Raw genomic sequence first — 11,314 nt, forward strand, 5'->3', positions numbered from 1 at the left:
ATGAACATTTGAAAATTGCCCTGTTCTTTTTTCTAGTTCCCTGTCTAGAACTTGTAATGCTAATTACTCTTGCCTTTACTTCTCCTTCACATCTCCTATTAACAATTCAAAGACTTTCTTTTCCTCCTTGAGATAAGAATTATGCAATTTGGGAGTCTTTTAGATAGACCCACTGAAGGGGTACTCCAATTGCCTCACCCTGTGTCCCTGTTCAGCATGGAAGACATCAGAGCGGGCTGCACCCTAATTCCCTATTGGCAATTTGGGTAACCTCTTCAGAAGATGGTGTGATAAGAATAGGAGGAAGGAATTCACTAGGCAGTTAGGCTAAAAAACCCTAAAGAAAAGTAGCCAGTTTCTTGGCTAAAACTCACAATGTCCTTAGGCCTCTTACCAACTTACTCCGTTCCAAAGGCAAAAAATGTCAAAATATTTGGGAGCTTTTATCTAATTCATAAAAGATTTTAGGGTTACCTCTTCAGAAGGGGGAATGTTAGAATAGCCAAAAGCACCATAAAGAAAACAACAAATAAATCAAAGAAGAACAAAGAGTACATGAAGTTATCCAAAAAAAGTGATGGGGAGATATGGGAGAAGTTGGAGGGGAGGGAGTGGGCATGGATTTGATCAAAACATCTTATATGTATGTATGAAATACTCAATAAATTATTTATTTTTAAAAAAGAGTCAGTTTAATGCTATGTCTATTTAGCAGAATTATAGTATTAAATGTTCCCCCGAAAACTCATATGCTGAAGGTTGGTCCCAATGCTCAGAGGTGGATGAGGCCTTGGAAAATTATTGAATCATGAGGACTTGGACCTCACTGATGGCTTAGTCCAATGATGGGATCATAACTTAATGGGATATTGGGGGGTGGAAACTTTAGCTGGTACCTAAGTTAAAGAAAGTAGGTCACTAAGGACATGCCTTTGAAGGTATACCTTGTTCTAATTTCTCCTTTCTCTCTCCCTCTCCCTCTCCCTCTGCCTCTCCCTCTTTCATTCTTGCTCTTGCTCTTCCCCTCATTCTCTGCTTCCTGATCACCATGAGGTGAGCAGCTTTTTTCCACTACATGCTCCCCACCCTGATGTTCTACCTCCTTGGGAAGTAATAAGCCACATGACCACGGGCTGAAACCTCTGAACCCATAAGATATAATAAATCTTTTCTCCTTTAAGCTGATTTTGTCAGTCATTGTTATCACAGTTACAGTCTGTTTGTCCCCTTCCTATCTAATTTTCCTCGTGTATCTCTTGCCACATGTATTATGTCTCAGGTCCATTCAGATAACCCAGAATGGCCCTTCCATCTCAAAATCCTTAGTTATTTCTGCAAAGAATCTTTTTCTAGATAATATTGTATTCACCCAGCACTGAGTATGAGGCCTTGGACATATCTTTTCAGAGGCCACCATCCAACTCAAGACAAATGGATTCCGAGCCACCATATAACTTGTGACAACAGCCTTGTGATCTATCTCTGTAGTCTCAAAGGACTGTGCTCTCAGAAGGGCCTGAACTTAGTGCAAAGCTATCCCCATCTCCAAATTTGTTATTGTTGAATAAGAGACAGCCATTTAATTTCATACCGGGCCTCATAAATTATATATCCAATCTAGGTCTTTTAACATTTATTTATTTTGTGTGTGTGTGTGTGTGTGTGTGTGTGTGTGTGTGTGTGTGTGTGTAGTATGTGGAGGAATGGGGCATATATGCCACAGCATGCCTGTGGAGGTCAGAAGACAACTTTCGAGAGTTGGTTCTCTCCTTTCACTATGTAGATTCCAGGGATCAAGCTCAGGCTTTGTGGCAAGCACCTTTACCCACTGAGCCATCTCACTGACCCATCTAATCCTGGTCATGAGGAAGGCAGACAATAGGAATTTTTACTTGAGATTTAGCCCAGCCCATTTCCCAAACTGTCAAGCCCCTGGAATTTGTGTGACTTCCTGACTATTAAGGAAATAGAAGGGTCTGTGGAGCATCCAGTTTAAAGCATCTAAGGAAGACTTGGCATTGGTGATAACTTTAAAACTAAAATGTGAAGGATTAGAAATTACCCAGAGAAAAGAAAGGAAATCTTCAAGGCAATGGGAAGAATATATGCAAAGAATTAAAACCAAGAGGACAGATTTGAGGAACTTGTTTGTCCAACTTCTCATTGCTAGAGGTAGGACCAGGATGCCAGGGCTACTGATCACAGGTGATGGTCCCAACTATGTAGGATGGAGCTAGGGTTAACCAGAGTGGTAGGAGGCAGACAGCGTGTCTAAGACAATACAATAGTTTTCTGCCAGGGTTCCCTCCTGTCACTTCCCTTCATCTTTTTCTACCTGGTTGGCCAGAATTTGGCTTAAGGCGACTGACTGTTCCTCTAGATATTTCTTCTACTTCCTAAAAGACAATAATGTCAGCAATAAAAAAAAAAAAATGAAGACCTTGCCAGGATTTCAGGGTTTAGCTGCCCAAGACTTTCTGCTGGAATTGATATGAGGACCAGAAATGCATTTTGGATCAGTGAGGAGAAGATGCATCATCAGTAAATGCTCTCAGAGCCAGGAATGGTGGTGCACACCTTTAATCCCAGCGCTTAGGAGGCAGAAGTAGGCAGATTTCTGTGAGATCAAGGCCAGCCTGGTCTACATAGCAAGTTCCAAGCCAGCTAGGGTTACAAGGATACCCTGTCTCCAAAAGACTAAAAATTTAAATAAATAATAAATAAATAAATAAATAAATAAATAAATAAATAAATAGTGTTCTTAACACACTAAAGAAAGAAAAACTGTGGAGTAGGGTAGCTCACGCCTGTAATCTCAGGGCTCAGGCTGAGACAACCGAGATCACATAACAAATTCAAGGCCAATGGAGCTACACAGCAAAGCCCTGTCTCAAAAAAAAAAAAAAAAATTCCACCCAAGTCCCCATATCCTACTTCACTATATCAAAATAAATTCTAGATATAGCAAAAATGTTAAGGTTAAAAAAACATTAAAGTATGTACAAAATGATGAGTGTTTACAACACCGGGAAAGACACAAATCTAAGAAGGGAGAAAAGATGAATAAATAAATTTCAATAGGCTTAGGGAGGTGGTTCAGTCAGTGAAGAGTTTGCCACACAAGCATGAAGACCTGAGCTCAGCTTCCCAGCATTCACATAAGTAGCCAAGCACAGAGCTAGCAAGATGGTTCTGCTGGTAAAAGTGCTTTGCGGCTAAGCCTGATGACCTGAGTTCAATTCCTGGGACCCAAATGGTGGAAAGAGAGAAGTGATTCCTGAAAGTTGTCCTCTGACCTCCACATGCTTGCCAAGGTGCACACACACACACACACACACACACACACACACACGTAAATAATAAATAATAAATAAATAAATAAACAAACAAATAAAAATTTTAAGCCCTGGCTCTTTTTTAAACAGAAGCATGGAATGTACCCTCAGCACTGGGAGGGTGGAGACAGGAGGCTCCCCAGACCTTGCTGCCAGCCAGTCTAGCAGATCCCTTGAGCTCTGAACCAGTGAGAGACCTTGTCTCAAAAAACAAGGTAGAAATTGAGGGAAAATACCTGAAATCCACCTCTGGCCTCCTTACATGCACACATGCACATATACACACACACATAAACACACACATAATAGATAAATTTCAGTACTTAAGAACTGTACATTTCTATGGGGAAATGATAGTAAATAAAATCAAAAGTCACACTGAAACTTTGAAAAAAATTCACAGCACAAAACCCACAACAAACCATGAGCTAATTAATATAAAAAGCCCTTTGCAGAATTAAGAAGAAGAAAAACAACAACCTAAGGGCAAAATGAAGCCAGCAGACACAGACAGGAAAAGGACCCCGAGTGGTTCGTAAACACGAAGCGATGCCTGGCTTCAGTGTGGAGTCGAGATATAGAGAGACATGTTCAAATGCTCAATGAGAGGTTGAACAGGAAATATCAAAACAAACACCTTCGCACATTGCTGGGTTAGCATATGTTGGCACAACATCTTCAGAAGGAAATGACGAAACAGCTCTCAAAAATTAGAAATGAGGAAGGAGGAAAAAAAAATCTTTTGACCCAGGAACTGTCAGTTTGAGAATTTATTCTCAACAGACATCCAAGTCTGAGTCAAGAAATTTGCTCAAGGTTGTTTCTCTTGACGTTGGCAAGCTGAGGAATCACCTTTCCCCATCGGTGGGGGAAGTGTTCACTTTATCCCTGAACTTACTTAAAAAATGTTATATAGCCTTTAAAAAAAAAAAAAAGAGGTAGAATTTTATGGCTTTGACATGAAAATTTTTTCCAGAATAAACTGTTAGGGCCAGAAAGGTCTTTATATAGTACTGAGAGTGGGCAGGGGTGGGGGGCACAAAGCTAGGGACTCCATGAAAAACATGCCAAAACCATGCACTGCACTGTAGGTGGGACTTGGTAGCAAGGCCCTGTGTTCCATCCTTAGCACCACAAATAAATAAGCAAAACTTAGAAATAAAATTTCATGCTGGGTGTGGTAGCACATACCTTTAGTCCCAGCACTTGGGAGGCAGAGGCAGGCAGATCTCTGTGAGTTCAAGACCAGCCTGGTCTACATAGCAAGTTCCAGACCAGCTGGGGCTATAGGAAGACCCTGTCTCAAGAAGACCAAGAAATAAAATCTCACCTTCCCCCAAATTAACCACTGATAAAACACTGAATTTTAGTTCTTCCAAAATTGTTCCTGTGTATATATAAATGTTGCTGAATGACTTTTCAACTCTCATTTATGTTTGGGGGAGGTGTTCTATTTTTTGAAACACGGTCTGTATTTTTTTTAATGTTTTATTTATTATTTTTATTTTATGTGTATGTGTGTATTGTCTGCATGTAGGTAAGTCTATCCGTGTCGTGCAATGCCTGCGGAGGACAGAAGAGGCTGCTGGATCCCCTGGAACTGGAGTTATGGACAGTTGTTAGCTGCCATGTGCATGCTGGGATTCGAACCCGGGTCTTCTGCAAGAACAGTGTTCTTAACCGCTGAGCCATCTCTCCAGCCCCCATAGTCTGTATTTGTAACCCAGGCAGGGCTCAAATTCATCATCATCCTGCCTCATCCTCCCAAGTGTTGGGACTGTGCACCGCCATACCCATCTTCACCTGTGGATTTTTATGCACTTTTTCCCTCTCTTTCCTCCCACATAAGAAAGCAGAAACTCAGCTTTTCACCTTCAAATTTCTGTGGTAGATCTGAAAATGAGACTCTCTTCAAGACTGTTTAGATTCTCCTCCAAAAATCTAAGCCCAAAGGAGAATTTAGTGTTGACTGAAGAACCAAACAAGGAGGAAGAGACAGGGGAGAAAAAAAGGGCATGAAACAAAACAACTGTGGCTTGTTTGTAGTTCTAAACTGCTGCAGCAAACACTGTGGATGTGAAGGATCCTCAGAGGCCTGCTGCAGAGAAGGAATTAGGAGGTATCTACGTACTTCAATGAGTAGAGGAGGAGGCAGAAGAAGGAATTTAAGCACGTCCAGTATGCCCAAAATAAGCTTGTCAGAGGAGCTGAGTAATAATGCAGTCAGATTCGAAAAGGAAAGTATTGAACAAGAGCCGGTGCGATTTCAACTTTCTTTGGAGCGGAGCTTCCTTTTTTAAAATTTATTTATTTACTTATTTATTTATTTATTTATTTATAACTGCCTGAACTCACTATGTAGACCAGACTGGCCTTAAACTCACAGAGATCCACCTGCCTCTGTCTCCCAAGTGCTGTGACTAAAGGTGTGCATCATCCCACCCTGCAAGCAAAGCTTCTTAATTAAACCTTTGTCCCTCATGACCCTCTTCTGACTGAGAATTTTTACCTTTTTTTATCAATTACATTTGTTCTCTGACAGTTTCACTCACATATGTAATGCATATTGACCACTCACACCCCACCCTCTCCCATCTGCCTTCTACCCATCTATCTGGCCCTGTTCCCTACAAATCCTTCTCATGTCTATGTCTATTCGTTTTGCTTTGGAGCTATCTGTTGGAGCCCAGTGGACTCAGCAGTCAGTACACAACTGAAGACAGCGGTTCCCTGTCTCTCAGAACCTATCAATAGTCAGGCGTTCAGGAGGAGGGATGAGACCCTGTGAGCTCCTGCCTTTTCCATGACTGATTGTTGACAGGGCCAGATTTGTGTGAGCCCAGGGAAGGGAACCACAATTTTTGTAAGCTTAAGATTGCAATGGTGGTGCAGAGTCTAGAAGATGGCATTTCACAGTCTCCCACCAATCACCAGCCTTACATATTTCCTGCCCCCTCTTCCAGTGTTCCCTGAGCCTCAGAGGGAATATGGTATAAATATCTTGTTTAGGGCTGAGCCCTTGTCTACCACTCTCTTGGCTGGGAAATTTTTACATAACCAAGTATATAGATATATAAAACATATATACAAGTCAGACATTTATTGATGATAAATTGTGAAGAAATTTATTTTAAAACAATTTTGTTATACGTATAATTTTACCACTTACTAAGGATAAATGTAAATTTGCATACTAATGACATAGATGCTCTTGTTATTTTCATAAAGATTTAACTCTCAGGCTGGGGATATAGCTCAGTGGTAGAGTGCTTGCCTGGCATGCATGAGGCCCTAGGTTCAACTCTCAGCACCACAGAAACAAAACAAAATTAAATCTCGGCTGAATATTTGATACTGTAAGATGTAGCATATCGACAACATTATGATCGACATTTTTAATTTATTTTATTTTCTATGTGTGTACATGCCACTAGAGTGCACGTGACCTCAGAGGCAGGAAGAGGCAGCTCCCCAGAGCTGGAGTACGAGTGGTTATGAGCCCGCTGACACGGATGCTGAGAAGCAGACTCAGGACCTCTGGAAGAGCAACAAGCGCTCCTAACCACTGAGCCTTCTCTCTAGTCCTTTATTTTTATTTTATAATCATTAATGCTGAGGATGCCACTTCCTACACATTCTTAATACAAAACGGCAGAAATATCTTTAGGTCTGTTTCAGAAATTGTTGGAAATTCTGTACTAATTCCAAGCCTTCATTAAATGATGTTTTAAAATAAACTCAAGTCAGCAATTCAAACGGCAATTTGGTTTCTTTAATATTTTACTTATTATTTTTCTTTTAGGTGTATGGGTGTATTGCCTACATGTTATGTAAGTGCACCCCTCTCGTGCAGTGCCTGAAGAGGTCAGAAGAGGGCGTCAGATCCCCTAGAACTGGAGTTACAGACAGTTGTTAGCTGGCATGTGGGTGCTGGGAACCAAATCCCAGTCCTCTGCAAGAGCAGTCAGTGCTCCTAACCTCTGAGCCATCTCTCCAGCCCTCAAACAGCAATTTGTAAAATAAATATTTTAGCACAATATAACCCAAAAATGTATTCCTTTGATACTGGGGAACTGACTGTGAAAGAATAGTAAAGGTCTTTGTGTTCCACAATTGAATCACCCCGTTTCTATCAGAACAGAAAGCTTTGCATATGCAGTTAAAATGCAGCAATTCTTGATGTGCGACCATCCCATTCATTTGTGCCGCCTAGCCTAAAGGCATGCGCAGTGCGAAATGTGCGTGATGCGTTCGGAATCGAGGCTGCTCCAACATCTCGTGATGCAACACAGGCGAGAGCTGCCAGAAACCCGTAGGATTCAGTATGTGTTTGACTTTGAACTAACTTTTGGCCGTTGCAGATTGAGAAACCATTTACTGCTGCCAAATTTTTCGCGACCCCCTCACATTCAGTAATAGGAGCTGTGTTGTAAGAGACTCCGAAAGGCAACTCACAGGAAAGAAAATACAACTCGCTTACAGACACAGGGGAAAATCCTCGGTCCCACGCACAGTTAAGGGAATGTAAATGAAAGCGGTAATGAGGTACTATTTTCTCCTGCCCGAACTGCAAGCACAAGGTGGACGGATGCTAAGCTAGGCTGCGCGCCGCGGTCAGATCAGGAAACAGCACCCCCAGCCGGACAGCGAGCCTCCTGCAGGGTCATAGGTGCAGTCTGAACTTGAGCCCGCTCTCAACTTCAGTCCTGCTAGCTCTCTGGGCCTTTGCAAACAGGCTTACATTTCTCTGCAAAGTACTAAAAGGGTTGAGAATGCATTCTGTTTGGAAGGATGTGGCTGGAGCGAGCACCCTGCCACACCGCAGAAAACCCTGCTTGGTTTTAACCGGTGATCACACCACAGCTCTACATAACGGGTGCATGTCTTCTGCTTCCCCTTGTCAGCTTGAAGCTCTGTTGTCTCCATTTCTGTGAAATACGTGCGATGTGACCCTGCCGCGCTCCCCACCGTTCTGTCTTTTCTACACCAGTTTTGTGTGTGTGTGTGTGTGTGTGTGTGTGTGTGTGTGTGTGTGTGTGTTACTGTTAGCTGATTTCTGCAGTCAGCCAGGAAATATGTACTGAGGATCTGCACACCCTAAGCCTTTTTCTAGAAGTTACTAGTTCTTAGGAGGTTTTGTTTTGTGTGTCATTTTTGGTTTTACTTTTATTTTTAGGTTTTGTTTTTGAGACAGTGTCTTCTGTGTAGCCCAGGCAAGCCTCAAACTTATGACCCTCGTGCTTCAGCGACCTGAGTGTGGGGATGACAGGTGGGCACACCATCTTGCCCAGTGACTTTGCTATTTTTAATCTTTTAATTTGCCTATATGAGTTTAAGTAATAATTTAACCCTTCTCTATCGACAGAAATCATCCTAATTTATACTAATTATGATTTTTGTTTTAGTTTTATGCTTTTGCAAGTCATAGAAACTAATTCCATCCTAAAGAGAGTGAGTGGGCTGGTAGGAAAATTAAGATTATGGGACGGGTTCTTGAGTATATTACAGAATGTGAAGAGGATATGAACGAGCTGCACAGCTGCAGAAACTCAGCAGCAGGAATGGGCTGGCTAGCTCCTTCCCAGGTAAAATTTCCATCCCTCCTGTCAAAGCCCTGAGCACGGGTCAGGGGTGTGGGGCACCGAATTGCCTGGCTGATGCAATGGCAGATTTGCTTCTATAACACAAATGCTATCTTTTTCCTCATCAGAATGTTACTGAATTACGAATGGATTCAGGATCTGTTTGGAGAAAAAAACAAATGACCTGTCCACTATCTTTGACAAAGTTTAGGGAACTGGAGATCAAACTGCCCAGGTCCTGTGGGCTTGGTTCTGTGTCTCTCAGACAAGGAGTACGTTTCTTTTCCCTCACTCCTCCAGGTCGATCCTCCCTGGGGATGATGGGGTGTTTCAGGGGTGGTCTTAGCTTTGGGGGAGCTAAGCTGCAGGCAGTTATGCTTTCGGGGCTTTTTTCCCCCCTTTTGAGCACAGAAGTCCAGCTCTGCCCCCTGGTGGAAGACACCCGCAACTTCAAGGAGAAAAGGGCTACAGAACAGTCCAAAGAGGCCAACCTTGAGAAACAGGCTAAGTGCTTACCACCCAGTCCACAAGTGGAATCCAAGTACACCTTTGCCTGCTTGCTTGATCACTTGCTTCTTATTTCATGAAGAACTTTGCCTTGAGGTCTCACCTAACTAAGGCCAAGTTCCAGGCTTGCCACACACCACTTTGGAAGTTCTGGCACCTGCTCTGGCAGGGGAGCATGTGAGGGCTGCTCTACAAACTGAGTTGCTCTAAACACCTCCCTACACCCACAGCTCCCCACACCCCCTCAACCCTCACACCCCACCCCCTACCATCCCACCCCCAGACTGGAGAGATGGCTCAACAGTTAACAGCACTTGCTGCTCTTGCAAGGGACCCAGGTCAGTTCCCAGCACCCACATGGTGGCTAACAATTGTCACTGCAACTCCAGATCCAGGCCATCCGACGTCCTTTTCTGGCCTCTTCTGGAATTGCATGCACTTGGAACATCCATGCAGGTAAAACACTCATACACACAAAATAAAAATTAATAAATCTTCTCTCCGACCCGCAGGCTTCTCTCTCTGGGGTAAGTCGATTGGGCCCTCTGCACCTTGACTCCCCTAGCTTCACTCACCCTCCCATCTCCCCCACTGATCTCTCCTCTTAGCCTGGGTCCTGTCCCATTCCTTGTCTTGGCGCCACAGACACCTGGGGAACCACCACTGCTTCTTCCTGATCCTGTGTATCCAGAGCAACTCTCAGGTCCCCAGGAGCACTGGTTCTGGGCCTGGCCCGGCCCTCACCTCCCTCTGCCTCCCTGGGTCTGCACAACCCTCCAGCCTCTCTCCTGGATGCTGGGGCTGACCTTTCCTCTTCCTGGTCCTTTGCATCCAGACCAACCCAGCTCCTCAGTGCAGTCCCCAGGGGCCCTTGGGGCCGCATCCCACCACCAGCTTCCTTCGCATCTCTGGGTGGCACCTCCACCAGCTGCCCCAGACCAGCATCTTTCTTGGGCCCAGCTCCCAGGCCAGTGAAACCCCCAAATTCCTGAGGCTACAATCTATCCTGGAGGGATCCAGACCTTAGGAGAAAGCCTGAGAGCATCTGATCCTCATCTGACTTGGGCCTCTGTGGGAACTCCTGAAGACAAAAGCAATCCAGCCACTCCAATATAAAATCAAAAGAGAGAACCGGAAACTTAGATGAACCAGCTTTTCATGCCCCAAAAGTAAACCACAAAGACACATAAAGTTCACAAAAAAGAAGCAGACCTAAACTTGAAGGCTTGAGTCTCACACAAAAATCAGAAACTACAAAAGAAATTCACATGGTAAAATCACAAAGAAAAAATAATAACATGAAAAACCAAAATGACATATCCCCACCAAATACCAATAGTCCTCTAGAGGAGTACACTGAGAACCCCCTAGAGATAATGCAGGACATGGAGCTCAAAAGAACAATTATAAACATGATTTAAAAATTCAGTAAATTTAAAGAACACACAAAGAAATCAAAGAACTGAAGAAAGATAGGGATAAACTTCTGAATAAATTCAGAAAAGAGAAATATTGAAGAATACTCAGGCTGAAATGAAGACAGACATGAAACACTCAGTGAGCCAATTAGAAATGACAGGAGAAAGCCTCACCAATAGGATGAATGAAATGGAAAACAGAACATCAAGACTGGAAGATAAAGTGGATGAACTAGACCACTCAAGCAAAGATTATGAAAAATTTAAGAAATCACAAGAATGGAATTTGCTGGGATTGTGTAACACCATAAAAAGACCAAACTTACGAATCATAAGTATACAGGAAGAAGAAGAATTCCAAGATAATGGCAGGGACCAGATCTTCAACAGGATCGTGGAAGAAAATTTCCCAAAATTAAAGAAAGACATGCCCATACAAATACAAGAAGCATACAGAACACCAAACAGACAG

The sequence above is a fragment of the Nannospalax galili genome, unplaced genomic scaffold (assembly GCF_000622305.1).
Source record: "Nannospalax galili isolate Female #2095 unplaced genomic scaffold, S.galili_v1.0 scaffold84, whole genome shotgun sequence".
Lineage (NCBI taxonomy): Eukaryota > Metazoa > Chordata > Mammalia > Rodentia > Spalacidae > Nannospalax > Nannospalax galili.